The sequence below is a fragment of the Caretta caretta genome, chromosome 17, assembly GCF_965140235.1.
Source record: "Caretta caretta isolate rCarCar2 chromosome 17, rCarCar1.hap1, whole genome shotgun sequence".
Classification (NCBI taxonomy): Eukaryota; Metazoa; Chordata; order Testudines; family Cheloniidae; genus Caretta; species Caretta caretta.
In genome coordinates, this window is record NC_134222.1 from 7,850,258 (window position 1) to 7,866,008 (window position 15,751).

The 15,751-nt window shown below is 43.9% G+C and overlaps 1 long non-coding RNA gene across 1 annotated transcript; it reads right to left on the reverse strand.

Moving 5' to 3' along the window:
- Window positions 1-283: 283 nt before the first annotated feature.
- LOC125623945 (uncharacterized) lies at window positions 284-15,751 on the reverse strand. Its single transcript, XR_007353161.2, has 2 exons — window positions 15,584-15,751; window positions 284-759 (listed from the first exon to the last, which is right to left on the reverse strand). It is a non-coding gene; the product is annotated as an uncharacterized LOC125623945 (long non-coding RNA).

Genomic DNA, 15,751 nt, shown 5'->3' on the forward strand with positions numbered 1-15,751 from the left:
TGGGACCTGTCTCTAGTTAGAAATATGCATGAAAGGCTTGACTCTGCAAAGAGCAGTCACATTTTTGAAAAAGACTGTGTGGGGAGCAATGATCAGTCTAGAAACCAGCATGCCAGAGCCACAAGTGCCTCTAAGAAGTAAGCAAAAAATGGAACGTCCTCTCTCATTAATTATAACTTGAGCTTGCGACCATTGGTGAAATACGTATGCCTGAGTTTTAACATGATTTTTTTATTATTAACACACACATAGCGAAGTAAATAAACTGCCCACAACTCTGCAGTAAAGTTTAAAAATCCAGTTTTATTCATGGTTATTTATTAATTATCATGTATTAATCTGAATTTCCGTCACTCCTCTTTCTCAAGTAACAAACATTAACTAATTAAGGAAAGAAAGGTTTTATTTAATCAAAATGGAAGAAACACATTGGTAGGTATTATACATTGGTAGGTATTATACTTCCTAATCAAATGCAGCACACACACCGATCTCTCTGTTAGAAAAGTGCTAACAAAAATGTGGATTGTAATTTCATTGTCATCACAGAAACATGTGTGTTTGGAAAACTGCTCACAAGAGTTTGGTTTTGCTTCTAAAAAGAACACCCATTTTTAACACGGTTTAATGAAAGTCCTACTAGTATGAACTAATGGTACAGAGAGCTGTTCAGGGCTACGTTGGTCTCATATTTCATGCCTCCTATGCTGTGTAGTTCTTGTCTAGATCCTTCAGCAGCTTCTCTCCAGTCATCTTCACCTGCAGATACAGAGATATAATGAGGATATACAATGGGCTAGCTAATAAGAGGCATCAATACTTTGTAACTTGTGAATGGCAGGCTCAATGACAAGTTATGAAAGGTCATCAAAAATGAGAGGGAAAGAAATTATGTCTCAGCTCATTAGATATTCCTTTTAGGTGACATTGTTTGTTCATGTTTCTTTAAGTAGTTGATGTGATATGTTGTAACTTGTGATGTTAACAGCCTTGCTGCCGGGAAGCCTAACAGTCGTGCATTTAAAATACTTGACCGGGGAATAAGACTAGTGTATGCTGTAGTATAAACAGATAAAGTGAGGTACGGATGGTGTATTCGCCTTTTCACTCCACACTTTTGCCCCTCGTTATTTATACAGTCAGCCTTAACTCATAGAACAAAAAGTTTCCAGTATGTCCAGTGTCTTACCCAGAGAGAGAGGCCATTTCTATATTGGCAGGCTTCATAGCCATAATTCACCACCTATATAGCTCCACCAGAACAGCTGCAGCAGTGGGAAATGGAGGATAGATGGGGCGCAGGGTGCAGGATGCTAAAAAACAGCCAGTCGGGCAGCCCTATGACAATGGAAGCTGGAAGGCTGCATGTCCAGTGGATAGTGCATTGGCATGGGAGTTAGAAAACCCTAGTTCTGTTCCTGGCTCAGGCTGCTGGGTGACCTTGACTGAATCATTTCATTCTCTGTGTCTCTTTTGCGCTCCCATGCTTTGTCCATTTAGGAGTTAACTCATTGGGGCAGAGGCTTGTGTTCGTAGCACAATGGGGCCTTGATCTCACCCGGGGCCCCTAGGCACTACTGTGATATAAATAATAATCCCGTGAAATAACCTTTGAAAACGATACGAGTTCTGCATGTTCTGGGCTTGTCGGTTTTGGCCCTCTGTATGAGGCTATCAACGCATACGAGTGAAACACAAGCAATGTACCTAGAGTATCAGAGCATAGGACTCAGCGGAGGGATTGTCTGCGCGGCCTTGCAATTTGCACTATGGGGGAGTGAATTGCAGCGTGTACTTGCATGCTGCCCTGCAGCTCCCCGGTGTGGATGTTGCTGCTGCAAACTCGTTCCCATGAACATAACCCTCTTTCAAACATGACTAGGTAATACAAACCTAGGTACCTTTGCATCAGCAGTGTCAACAAGGGGCAGTTACAGTGCATGTTACAATTCACACCCCCGTAGTCCGAACTGTGGGTCCGTACAGACATAGCCTAAGTGAGGGATTCTGAGGATATCGTAGACTGCGGCAGCTACCCTCGCATAGGCCAAACTCGGCCCTCAGTTCCACCTGTAAAAACCAACTAAAACCAGGGGGATTATACAGGTGTGACTGGGACAGAGTTTGACCCAATGTTTTTTGTCTTACCTGGCTGGTGTCTCTTCTCTGTGTACCTACAGTGATATGTTTTATAGTTGTATTTGCAATTTTTCATCTCTTATTTTACGTGTAGCATGCAGGTCCATTTTCTACATGCATAGTCAAATTCAGTCAGATAAGTTCAACGAGGTATAATATGCACTGTATAATAAAATGCAAGGAATCAAGTTATAATAATATGCATGTCTATTAAAATGTGTGGTTAACCATCTCTGGCCAGTTTTGCCACTCCATTACTCCAGTTTTAGGCCATTGTAGTCTCTGTGAGTACAACTGCCCATACCAGGCCCCCTCTCTATTAGATCCTTCCTCTGACTTCACCACCATGTCTGTCAGCATAGGGGGGCCTGCAAGCCAGCCTCTGCCTGCATTTTGATAGAAGCCAGAATCAGGGATGTGAGAACTTCCACACTGCACTGCCCTTCTGCCTGCAGGTTTCCTGCCATATGCCCATCTGCATCAGGCAGACAGAATTTTGCCCTAAGCTTCTTACACTTCAACGGGTACAAAACATTTGTCTGATTCAAATTGTATAAACAACAAAGTGGACTTCTGATCATGTTGTAAAGTGGGGGGGGGAATGTCTTGTCAAAACCTATGTGCCAAATTATAGACCTATAAAAATAGAAGCCTCTAATGGAAACACTATGTAAACTCTGATATCATATTGTATTTATAGTGTGCGTAGATTACATAGGAACACCATATTAAAAAGGTATAATATATAGATGGAGAAGGATTAAATCAGCAGCCAGGAATAGAGAGCAAGGATATAAATTCATCAGTAGATTCTGATTTCATCTTAACAAACCATGAACAAAATTTGAGTTGTGTTAGATATTCCTGAAGAGGCATTAATGTTGCCGTCCAGGGGGCTTGCTTTCTTTTTAAATACTAAATAGAGATGCACCAACCATTTTCAAATGATAGTGAGAATGACATTGCTGATTTATCCCTGGTGTTGGTTTATTGTCATTTCATTTTACTTAGACAGTCCTATCCATTTTATTTCAATTATTTTTCTCTCCAATGCTCAAACATCCTACTTGGTGATGATACAGAAACCTGAAGCCACTACTTTGCTGATGACCTAAAAACTTTATATTAGAAACACTCTTCTCCCAGCTGCTTGTGAAAGGCAGAATAATGTCTTGATCCTGCAAAACCCTTTCTTTATTCTCATACTCACATGAGTAGCCCTGTTGAAAGCTAATGAAACTGTTCACTTGAGTAAGCGCTGCATGATCGTTCCTATTATGAACTAAAGAATAGTTCATATTCTTCAACAGGCTGTGGATCAGGCCCTTATAGAACTTATCTGTGGATTTCTAAACATTCATTTAGGGTCCCATCACCCCATGGTATGTAAGTATCATCATCCTCTTGCAGGTGGCACAGAAAGGTGAAGTGACTTGCCCAAGGTCACACAGCAAGTCAATGGCAGAGCCAAGGAGAAAGGTCCAGTAGTCCTGTTTCCTCTGCCATCACCATTAAACTTACTTCTCCCTATAAAACAAGTGTTATATAGACATTAGATAGATTAGATTGACTCACTCACTGGGAAGTTCACTGACTGTGAAATTAGTAAATTACCTAGGCCCAAAGAATTTAGAAAAACAATATAATCCTGGGGGTGCTGAAATAATTAATTTGCTAATCAGCTACACCTTGCTTTTTTAATTTGCAAATAGTACTCTGGTTTGTTGCCTATTTCAGCCACCTCAGAAAGAACAATATTTCAGGAAGCATGCCACCTTCTCTCAGAGTACTACTGTCTATGTGTATTCTGCACCACAGGATTGGCCAGTTCTTAATATATATAGGTTATGCTGTCCAGTGCAAACGAAACTGACCCTGTGATCCAACCTCACAAATGTTGCCAGGACATTTGTGAAACTAGGTTTAGAAAAAAAAAGCTTCTGAATTTTAATAATTTTCTGTTTTGTGCTGTTTGTCGCCTTGTGTCACTTTGTTGTTGCCATTTGCATTAAATCATCTCAAATGCAGAGTTTGCCAGAAACGACAATTAATATGGAGAAGGGGGAAAGTATTACCATCTATTATTTGCCATAACATGAATTTAAACCAGGAAGTCAAATGATAAAATATGTGGTGAAGGAGGGAGGGAGAGGAGTACCCAAATGAGTAATAGCCTTGGGCTTCTGAGCCTGAACTTAATGTGCTAAGTAAATCCCTGAGGTTAAAAAAGTATGAAAATTGTTGCAGCTTAGGGAGATATATTTTAACTTTGCAAAAGGTCCCTGCAAATCCACCACCAGACTTTTAGATGGATACAAATATAGAATATACACAAATACTGTTTGTTGGTGTGTGTGTGTATATATATATATATGGCACTCAAAATTCTATTAACCCAGGGTGAGTTTTGGGGGTTTTTTTTGGATAGATGAGTAAAATACCCAGTAATGGCTTTTATTAATACAGTAAGGGTGAATGAGTAGATATTATGCCTGAATAGGTAAATTTTCATTACTATATCGTCTGGGAGTATAGCTAATATAAGGTATGTTTATCCATATGTGTACATAAGCGGGTGAGGGGGAGTGCGCACACATAATACATACTGTAAAGTTAAAAGCAAGTTAATGCTTATGTTCCTGAATAAGGGTTACGGTTTGCAATGCCATCTCTAAGCAAAATATAAACATCTTAAAAAATTAAATTTGAAAAAGGAAAAGCTTCCCAAGTTTAGTGTAAATTAACCGTAGCCACTTCATGACACTGCAAACAAGGTCTGGTTAGGGAAAAGGCTTTGCAGTCTAAACATATTTACCCAGTATGTCAGGCTATAGTTCAGTTGCACCAGTTTGAAGCCTACAGTCAGATTGTTACATTTGTGTACGTAGATTGAAAGGTAATTGATGCCTTTGTGTGGTGCATTTATGCCCGGCTCCAACTCTTTCTCTTGAAAACTCTGTCTTCCTATTGAGTTGACCATGCTGCTGAATTTATGAAGAGAGATGTTTTAGCAGAAATCCCCCTGAGTCTGCCATCAGTCCTAAATCCCCAGCCTGCTCTCCCTGGGAGACCTCATGACACCGAGCATGCCAAAACAGCTTCCTTTTGCCTATGCATTAGCAATTTATTTTACCTTTTTGACATCTCTCACACATAAAACCGTAAGAGAGAAATAAAATATCTGTCTCTGGGCGAAAATAAAGCTTTGCCTCCCTCCTGATCTATAGGATATAAAATAAAGCCATGGCTTTGATAGTGGCTTTTCCTTATGCTGGAGTTGCTTTTGCATACACGGAGACAATGAAGATGAATGAGCTGGGATTCGCTGCATCCTCGTGGGGTTTGTTTCACCCCCCCTTTTTTTTATGGTCTTTCTTCCCCCACCGCTCACACCCTCTTTACTTGTTTCTTTTATTTGTCTTTTAGCTGCCTTTTCTTTAAAAAAAAAACTTTTAATTTTCACACACACACTGGTTTTCCTTCTAGCAATCAGGTCTCACTCTCACACTCAAACACATTCACACACACACACAGTTGTTCTCTCTCACCCATTTGCTACAGTTGTTTGTGAACTACTGGCTTTGGTCAAGAGAAAGAAACAACCCAGGGGTAGACAAGAGTCCTGGGCACTGAGGTACGATTAAAAATGAACCTACAGAAAAAGCTGCCCTGTCTCTCAGCACTTTCCTTGTATTCTGCAGCACTTGGGTGAACCAGTGTGTTCCTGTTGTTGTTTTTTCTTCACGGGGACAAGCAGAGAAAGGCAGCTTCAGATTTCACCCTGTGCTTTCTGCAAGCCCAGTTCTGAAGTGCTAAGGATTTGTCAGCCAGCAGGAATGAGCTGACAGGCGATGGACTTCTGCTCTCTCCCCCTCGCTCATTCTCTTTCCTTTCCTCTCCCTTGGAAGGAGGCTGATTCGGCCTGATACTTGTGTGTGTTTGTTTGCCTCTCTCTCTGCCTTTTCCCAAGCAAGCTGCGGCCTGAGAGAGAGGAGAGAGTTCTCCCTTCAGGGCTGGCTCTTTCATGATTCCCCCTTTCTGATGCTTTCCCTTCCTTGCCTTCGGTCACCACTCGGGCACACACTCTTTGGACTGGTAATTATTTATTAGTTCTGTTCCCCCATAAACAATGCATGAGCTTGGAATGTGAGCGACACCATTTAGCGACGTGCCATGAAATCCAGGCAGGGGTAATCAAGATGGGAAGGAGCAGACCAAAAAAAAAAATCCCAGAAACTTCTCTGAGAGGCGCTTCTTCCCACCCCAGCTGTAACCGTGCTGGGGGTGGACTTTCCTGACACATCTCAACACTGTTTACCCTTCTGATCGATTCAAGTGTTTCAGAGTAAACTTGGGACCGCTAATACATCATTTAAAGATCTTGTTCCGGGCTCCTTAAAACCAACCTTGCAGGGCCCCTAGTGATGGATCTGGGCCAGGAATGGTTTGTTGTACTGGGGAGTTATCCAGGCTTAATTACATCTTAACTGAAATATTGGTTTAGTGCATTAGTCATCGATATAACAATCAGCCACATGCACCGTTTCCAAGACCCTTCCGGTGGGGAAAGTTTCTGTGCAAGAAGGTTTATGGGTTAGGGCCGCCGGGAAAAGTTATCCAGTGACTGGGGATCCAGGTAACAAGCAGCTACTGGACAAGAGAGTAACTTTGACTTGTGAAAATATAGACTTAAGGCTTTCTAAACTGCGGGGTTGCGTAGTCTCGAGATAATACCTGGCTTTGAGTTCATATCTCCCCCTCCCATCCCCTGCAAATCCGCTGCTTCCTTGGGTGGGGCAGGGGGTGTTCGGGCAGCTCAGTGTGACCCCTGGGCCGATGACAGGGAAACGGGGAGGCTTCTGCGGGTGGGAAGCTTAAGTCACTGGTTTTTTTTAGAGAACGGGCATGAAACACCCACAAAGGAAAGGGCAAGACGCAAGTCAGGTTAAGGAGGATGGAAAGCAGCATCTCGCAGCCCAGTGCCCCGGCAAGGATCCCCCTCTGCAGAGTCCAGGATTATGGGTGAACTGTCGCAAATTATTCCAACGTGGCTTCGATATTCTTTGTCTGGATTGTATTGCCTCTCCTCGGTATTACTGTTCATTTCTCCCCACCCCACGCAAAACAAACCAACAAACAAAAACCCCTTACATTTGGAAATCTAAGACTCCCCTGTTGCCTTTTGATCAGCTATCCAGCTCCGGCAAACTGTAACAGGAAACTGACAAAGACCCTGGATAAATTCATGTTAGTTCCCCAGATCCAGGTGTGTTCTCTTGCATTGTTTAGAGTTTAAAAGCGGTGGCGTGTTGGCGCATATTAAAAAGGGGGGGGAAGAAACATTTAATTGAATCTAATTGCTTAAATCTCTCCAAGGGGGTTCAAGCAAAGAAGCCGAGGGTGAGGGTGCAGTGTAGAAGCCAATTACGTCGGTTGTTGGCCTTTTCTTCTTGTCTCCCCGCTCCGCACACTACTGCAGGGGGGGAGGGGAGGTAGGGAATTCGGACAATGATGCGGAGATTCAGTTGGATTATTGGCTTTTGGGAGTAAAAGAACAGCTGTTCCAATGACAAGGCTACAGGGGACAGATCTATAAGATCCATCGAATTTCTTAGCCCTGGTGTGCTGCAGAGTTGGAAAGTCGGGGGGAAATGGTGGGCTGAGTTGGGTGTGTAGTCAATATCTGGCCCTGGCAGATGTCTAGGGCTCCCAAAGTTTCAGAGAGGATCCCACACCACTTACAACACTGTGAAGACAAATCCTGCTAGAACTTAATTTTGTCTCTAAGAGCCAGGGGAGGTAGAACTGGAGGAGTTTGTGTTGTCGCTTCCACGTCCAAGGGATATATTCACGTGCCAAAAATTGTCCCCTGCTTCCTTGGGTTGGGCCCACTGGACGGTTTGCTTCCCCCAAATGGCACATGAAATTCACCTATTGCAAGTACTTTTGTTTAAGCAGTCTGCGTTGGGGAAAAATCAGCCCCTGGACACAAATTGCATTTGAAAGGGGCATTTAAACCTCTATCTCGGGCATTAATCGGAGACATCTATTGCCACCGATTTCCTTTAATGTTGTAATATGATTTGTCAAGGAGTTGCCCCCTGTCTTTTTTTAAAAAAGAAAGCTGCCTACAAGCAGAGATCAGCTGTGTCAGGAAGAGGAGTCAGACTCATTGCGTTCATTTTGTTTTTTATTTGGTTCTACTGAGAAACGTAGCATTTAAAACTTTTCATGTGTATATACCCATTTTAATATCCACTACATTGCTGGTTATTGCAGTGATCTGAGAAGTAAATCTGATTATTGACGACGATGGGACAAACAGTAGTGTGCCAGTGCTCTCCAGCGTTAGACACCCGTCCATTTGGCCAGTGACTTTCCCTAAGTGATCTTCCAAACTGTGTGCAGGCTGAATACAGAACAGAATAACAACGGTGTATAGATCGCCTGGGCACCAGATTTCTCAATACACCCAATCCTACCAAAACCCTGAACCGTAGAAACAAGAAATCCACTGTACTTTCAGGATGCTCTGGTTGGTCCATTGGTCTTGAAGGCATCAAAGAACTGGCTTCTTCTCCATGGGCAAGTTCAACCCATAGACATTAAATAGGAAAATAACAAACAAAAATGGTTTTTCTAATTGCCCTGAGACTTAACATAAAGAGAAAAGGAAAGAAACCAGACCCGTGGGGGGGGAGAGGACGTTCAACGACAGGTTTTGCCAACAATAGTGGCTCAAAACTAAAGGCTGGGAAAGGGGAGGATAAAGGTGACTGTCAGAGCAGTATCCCTGTGATCAGCTAGTAAAATATTCCTTGGCAAATAATTGAATTGCCAGTTTGCATTAGCAAGAGGAAGAGAGCGAGGAGAGGGAACGTGTCTGCTCTATTCACTTGTAGTGGGTGAATCCTGTTCAAACCTTAAAAGTGCAGGCTGTCCTCTTTCGGAGTGAGCCCCGAAACAAAAGGCTTGAAAAGGAAAAGAAAGGAAGCTCAGGTAATCTTGGCTTGCTCGCTGTTGATTAGAAATAGTTAGCATGGGCTAGCATGACACTAGCAGACAGAGATCTAGGCGGGGTGGGGGGGAGAGAGGGAGGCTTTTGCTTTCTCCCCCACCCCCAGTCGCTTGGTATCTCTCCAGTTATCAGCAGTGATTTGGTAACTCTGTGCCCATTACCTGAAGGAGGAAAGCCAATTACCGGGCGGATTAATTACTGGGAGAGTGCAAGCCTCGTGTGGTGGGGTTTGTCTCGTTTCTAGGAGAGTGTCTCCCGACTGAGCCAGCCGGAGGAAAGGACCTGGTAAATGTCCCCCAGCAGTGAAAGTGCAGAAGAGATCTCCCTGGCCAGCTCCAGGCGAGCTGTTGCTGTCTTGTTGCGTTTGGTCCCAGCCCCTGGGAGGTTTTTTTTTCAAGTGAGAGGTGATGTAGTCGCACTCAGCTGATCAAAGCTGCGCTGGGTCCGGACTAATATTTCTCACTTTATTACGAAGTGTCACTCAGGGCCGTTGCATGCCTGAAGATCAGAACAGTCCCCCAAACAGCATAACCTAGGCAGCGATGTGGGATCACCGAGGTTAATGTCACGTGCATCCCGGGAGCAATCCGTCTCCTTTTCCTGTGTGCACCGCTGCAAACTTTCAACTTGAACTTTTCAACTCAGCCTTTCTTTGGCTTGGTTTAAATGTTACAAAGCCAAAAGGGGGGAAAGAGGGCAAGCAAATCACTTAGCCCCCGCGGCAAGGGCTGCGGGAGAAAGGAGCCGAGCCGGAGTCCACCACTGCCCTAAGCACAGAAAGGAAACGCTTTCCCTTGATCCGTTTCCCGGGAATATTCCGCCTGCAGCCCTCTGTATATTTACAGATCAAGGCAACGCGTCCCGATTTTAAAGGAAGTTTCTTCACTGATCGAGCTTTTAAAATCCGACAGAACAGCAAATGTGTCAAACCTTGGGTGCCCCGCAAAGCTATCCTGTGGGTACCTCTAACCGCGTGTTAGAATAACTCAAACGGCAAGACTCTCCAATGCCTTCTGTCTGGAGTTTTGCAATTCCTGCTGAGCGCAGTTGCTAGTCTACACAAGTCTAGGCTGAGTCTATAGAGAGGATGGGGAGACTATAATATTTGTACAACACTAGTGCCCCATAAAGGAGAGAGATAAATCCCATTACCGAGCGCAGTGATGTAGAAAGACGGATGATAAGCAGGGCGAGGTTTAACTAAAAGAACGGGAAAGACACCAACAAAACGCAGGTCCAGACCCAGCCGAAAGGGAGGACCTGGCTTTTGGCTTGTCCTAAACGTCAAATAGAATTTAAATGGATTTTACCTCATTTTTGTTTCCCCTTTTAAAAACTGGGGCGACATTAAAAATAGTCACAATGAGTGAGTTTGTGTTAAAGTGTGGGGATAGTCCCCCACGTTCCAACAATAAATCCGTGACACAGGAGTGTGTGTGTGTGTCACATACACACACGCGCGCGCACACACTTCAATTTCCTTCCTATCTCATAAGCGAATTGCAATCTGGTTTTTTAATAATAAAAACCAGAATGAAAACAAAGCTTGATGAAACTGGGGGGGGGGTGGATCCTCGTCCAAGAAGTCAGTGAAGATCCCCCCCCCCCCCGAGTTATACTGTTCTGTGTAAAACTCCCCTAGATTTGTAGAATATTTATTCATCTCTCACCGACAAACTTCAGTGCTGACTTTCCAGCTCATTGCTTACATCTTCCCGATTACAAGCCAGTCTCTCTCATCATCACACCAATTCTATCGAGCAGCGTGTCAATATCATCCGAGTGAATGTACCTTTCTTGCCCTCCAAAAGAACAAAGAGAGGAGGTGGGGCAGAGAACCCATCTGACAAAAGGGGGGACACAAGTCGGGGTTCCAAGAGGGGTAAGTGGGGAGAGGGAACGAGTCAGAAAGGGACACCTTGAGTCAGCTGTTACAACTGGGGATTTGAACTCTTTGTGCAGAAACCTGTCCGGCCGTGTCTCTGCCAGCGAGAGAAGTGATGTGTCTTTCCTCCTAGACAGCCATAGATTGGTGAGTGACATCGGTTTGGTTAGTCGGTGCAAAAGAGGGGTTGGGGGGTTGGGTTGATTTGAGCGTTTTGTCTTGGTTTTATTTTTTGCTCACTGCGACGTAAATACGATGTAAATAATAGCCCTGACATTTTCGATGGATGGCTGAGGACATTCAAATCACAACCCTCCCTCTCCGAGTTGGCTGGGCACTCCAGGGAATAGGGCCGTAAATGCAGCTGGCCTGGGTCACTAAACGTCTTCCCCTGCAATGCAAGCCTGGGGCAGGAAAGGCTCCCTGGAGCCTGCTGCTGATCCCACTTCCCAGAGAAGGGATTACGGACTCCTTCAGTGTGAACGGCTCCTAGGGAAAGACCTGGGAGAATCTTCCCCACTCCGCTTCCCCTTTGGCACTCCACGCTTACCTGGAACAATCCCTTCCTGTGTCTTTAGCAGAGTTAGCTAGATTGGGACAGGACACGGGCTAGAATTATCCAGAAACAGGTATGGACTGTCCCTGCTCCGGATTGCAGGATATCTTCTCAAAGGATGAATCAAACAACGCACAGGGAATGGGAAGCTAAGGAACTGTTTTGTCTTTTGTCCAAGCCAAACTCCAGACCCGAAGTCTGTCTGTAGGATCTGGAGCGGTGTGAGGGTTTTTTGCTTTTTGTTTTAACCCCCATAGAGTTCCTCCCATTACATCACGTTAATGACCCGCTACAGCAAGTGGCCTGTAAAGCAGGAAGCAAACTCTGTGCCTTTTAGAATTATTCGCCCCAGCCAGAAAATGGCTTGCCAGGAAATCATGACAATAAATCAATGTTCCTTTCAAAATGTATCTGATCAAAAGGCAGGTTTGCTTTAGCGGTTTGGCGCTGGAAGTGTGGTGCTTTCCAGGCCAGTGCTCCAGTCTCCTAAAATCATTAGGGGGAAAACAGTGAAAGCAGGTTGTAATCTCTCTGTGGGCACTTCAGTAGTTCCCAGTCATGACCTGGGTCCCTCCTCTCAGAGTCCTGCATCCTGGGCAGGCCCGCTTCACTGCACATTTTACAAAACTCACTCCAGATCCAGGACTGTGTTGTGAACCAGAGGGATTCGTTCCCACAATGAAATGACACTGACTTCCCATAGAATGATGTGGCCTTTGCAAAGCCGGTTCCTATCTAACTGCCGCGGGAGGAAACCCATCTTAATTTAACTGGAGAGAATTGTGTGTGTGTTCAATACAAAATGTCTAGTCTGAGCAAGGTGGGTGGAAAGGGAACACAAATGTTGTTGGTTGAAAGGCAAAACCAAATGGCACTGAAGGACGGGATTGGTGCACAAACAGCGAATAAGGAGTGATGCTCCCGGGCATCTGAATGCAAATGTATTTAAGCAAATGCCAGTACATCTAACATGCCAGTTGGAGTGCCAAACATTTTATATGATCAGATGACTTTATTAATCTTCCTTGCAAACTCCTGGGCTTCAGTTTCCACAGCGAGGCATCACAACCGACCCTCTCCTGATTTATCAGGGTAGAACCCTAATAGTTTTCGTTTAAAGAAACAAAGAATTCTTATTGTTCTCTGTCTGGTTTTGGGAGAAGGTATTTTTCAGTTTGGAGTAGAAGAGGCAAACTACATCCAGGGATTATTTGTGTTAGAAGAGTCTGGGGTCTCCCCCTACATTTAAAACAAGTGGAAAGTTGTTTAAACAGACATAGTGAATCCCACCTTAGCCTTTACGGAAAGAGGGAGAAACCCTGCCCTGGCAGAGTGTCAGATCCATTGTCTTTGGGTTCATTTTGCAGGGGCTTCCTGTTTAAGGTCCATTTCAGCAAGGGTCCCTGGGTACCTTTCCCCTGACAAACTCTTCGGAGGCGGGGTTTCTACCACCGCTGTGTGTATATATACACGTATAATCTACAACCACCGCTGTGTGTTTATACACACGTATAATCTCTCTCTATTTCTCACCAGATGCTTTTGCTAACGCCTTAAAAAACACGCACACCATGGAAAGATGATGTGCATAAGATGCTCATCTTCTCTCTCTTATTCATCCCTGACCAACACATGTCACTTGGGGGCCGGCAGTCAAAGGGAAGAGGTCCCTTGATAGCTGAGTACAGCTGTCGCCTTATAGGGTCTATAGGACCATGGCCATCCCAGACATCCCTTCCCTCTGTTTTACATGAGAAGAAGCCCATATGCAGGGCGAAAAGGGGGTTGAGGATGTGGAAAGGGAGCGGCGGGGGCTTTGTAGATGGATGTATTGATTCCAGGGTTTAACGTTTTACCAATAAACTCGGAGAGGATGGAAACCAGCAAGCTCAGGGAGGGCGGCTGGGAGAGAGAGCCCGGGCGCTTTGGGTCCCATCCGGCAGACACGGGTGTGTGTTTCTGTGTGTGTCAGGCCAACTGAGCCGTGCCTGGCTTTAAAGCTCCAGTTCCCACAACGCTGGCAAAGGAGGAGGAGTTGGAGTGGGGTGGAGAGGTCTTCAGTTTGCAGTCCAAGCGCTGGGTCCTTGGGCTGCAGCCGGAGCTGAGAAATGGAGCAGCTGCCGGGGTTTAAACAAACAAATAAAGACAGGAGATCGGTATCGAAAAGGGGCTTTGTGCCCGCCTGGATCTGTTTGAGAGCCGCCCCTTATATACCTATGTTATCCCGCCACTGGCGCAGACTCCCAACTTCGTCTCCAGTGGTTTCCCCCTCAGGCTTTATTCGGTCTGTGTAGCTTAAACCAGAACGTTATCCCAACTGTTTGCTTCTCGGTGTGAACGTCCAATAGGCGTCAGCCATCCGGAGGGGAACAGAGTGGATGGAATTCGCTGCTGGGCGACAGGATGAGCAGAATTGGGGTTGATGTTTTTAATGATGAGGGAAAAATTGATATGAACTAAACTGAAGTGAGGCGAGTTAGGAATATGACGAAACCGTAACGTAGTTTCGCGAAAGGGAAGTCTTTAGCCCCGCTTTTAGTCCACTTTGATTCGAAGGGACAGCCGCTGAGCTAGCAGGGGATGGATCCGAGTTCTGAACTACAACTCAATCCGAAGTTAAAGTTGGAGTGTCCTCTTCGGATGCGTTTTACCACAAATTGCCTTCCTGCAAATAGCCCATATTTTTAAAACTTCCCGAAACGGAATGATGGACTATTAGAATTATTTTCAAGAAAAACACAGCGAGGTTTGGTTTAAATGGTTTTCTCCAGCCTTTAAACCGTTAACGTTTAAAAAACAAAATAAAGGGATCGCCTTTCTTTGCTAATTAACATTCAGTCAAAACCGCTAGTTAGCAAGAAAAGAATTAAGAAGGGGAGGAGACTTTGTTACAGAAATGTATTTGGGAATCCGAGCAGGATACATTATAATAAAATTTATATTGGAAGAATTTTTTTTCTTCTAGGGGGACAGTTTTTCAATCATCAACAAGTTCAAACTTCATCAACTGCATGGTAAACCTTTCTCAAGACTTTACACATCAATTTCCAAATAAAGGCCATTTCTGACGCAGTTGTCATATATTTACATTATCCCCATACAATATTATCTCACAAGACAAACGTAAATGCAAAACCCAAAGAGAAACCAAATATTTTCCTAACTGATCAGTCATTAGCCAAATCCCTTTAAGGTAACATCGAATTAATTTTTATTTGCAAAGAGGTTCATTAAATAAACTGCGTTTATCATTTGATTCCAATTTTATATTACAAATGCTGGAAATTAATCATTTCGGAGTAGTTGATTTTTTAAAAAATATCCCAACATGAATATTAAAGAACATGAATAAATACATATACTCTGTTGAAAACCGGGAAAATATTAGTTTATATCGGATCGAAGGTATATGAGTTCTCTGTCCAGGTTTAAGCCTTCTGAAAACTCATAAAGCTCTGTCTATAAATTAAGGGGCACCTTAGTTCTTGTCCACCCAAAAGTTCAAACAAAATATCCTTTTCTCTAGCAGAATGGAGTGTTCCATAAAGCCAATAAACAATATGATGTGGCTCAGACAGCAGGAGAGTTTTCACACTTTTCTTTTTCCTTTCCCAAAAGATGGGTCTTCGGGGGGGGTTTTTTCTGGTCATAAATAAAGCAAAATGTTCTAAACTGTGTTTACTCAAAGGCAATTACCGTCTGCTGTGTAAAAACTCAACCTTGCTTTCCTGAAAACTGTCTTCCATTTATTAGCCCCTAAACTTTCTTCTCTTTGCATGTCTTGTAAAGATTACTAATTTGTCCTTCTTTGAGTCAGTAAAATTATTAGCAAAGGTCATTACATTAAATCAGGACACTTGGCTGTAACCTCCTATCCATAAAGATGCCCTGCTCAACAACAACCATAACAAGACCCCAATATTTAAATTATATTTATACAGGCACAGTTCACCTCTTGAGCTAGAAAAAAATATATATTACCTACCAGTCAGTTTTATCACTCTCTCTGTGTGTCTCTCTGCTGGGCACACCTTGTGAGCTATCGCTCATAAACCACTACAGCCACTCCTGTTCCTTAGCCATCTCTTCCCCCAAAGTGCACTTCAGGTACCTTACCAAATAATCATTGGAAAGAAAAAAAAAAAAAGAAAAG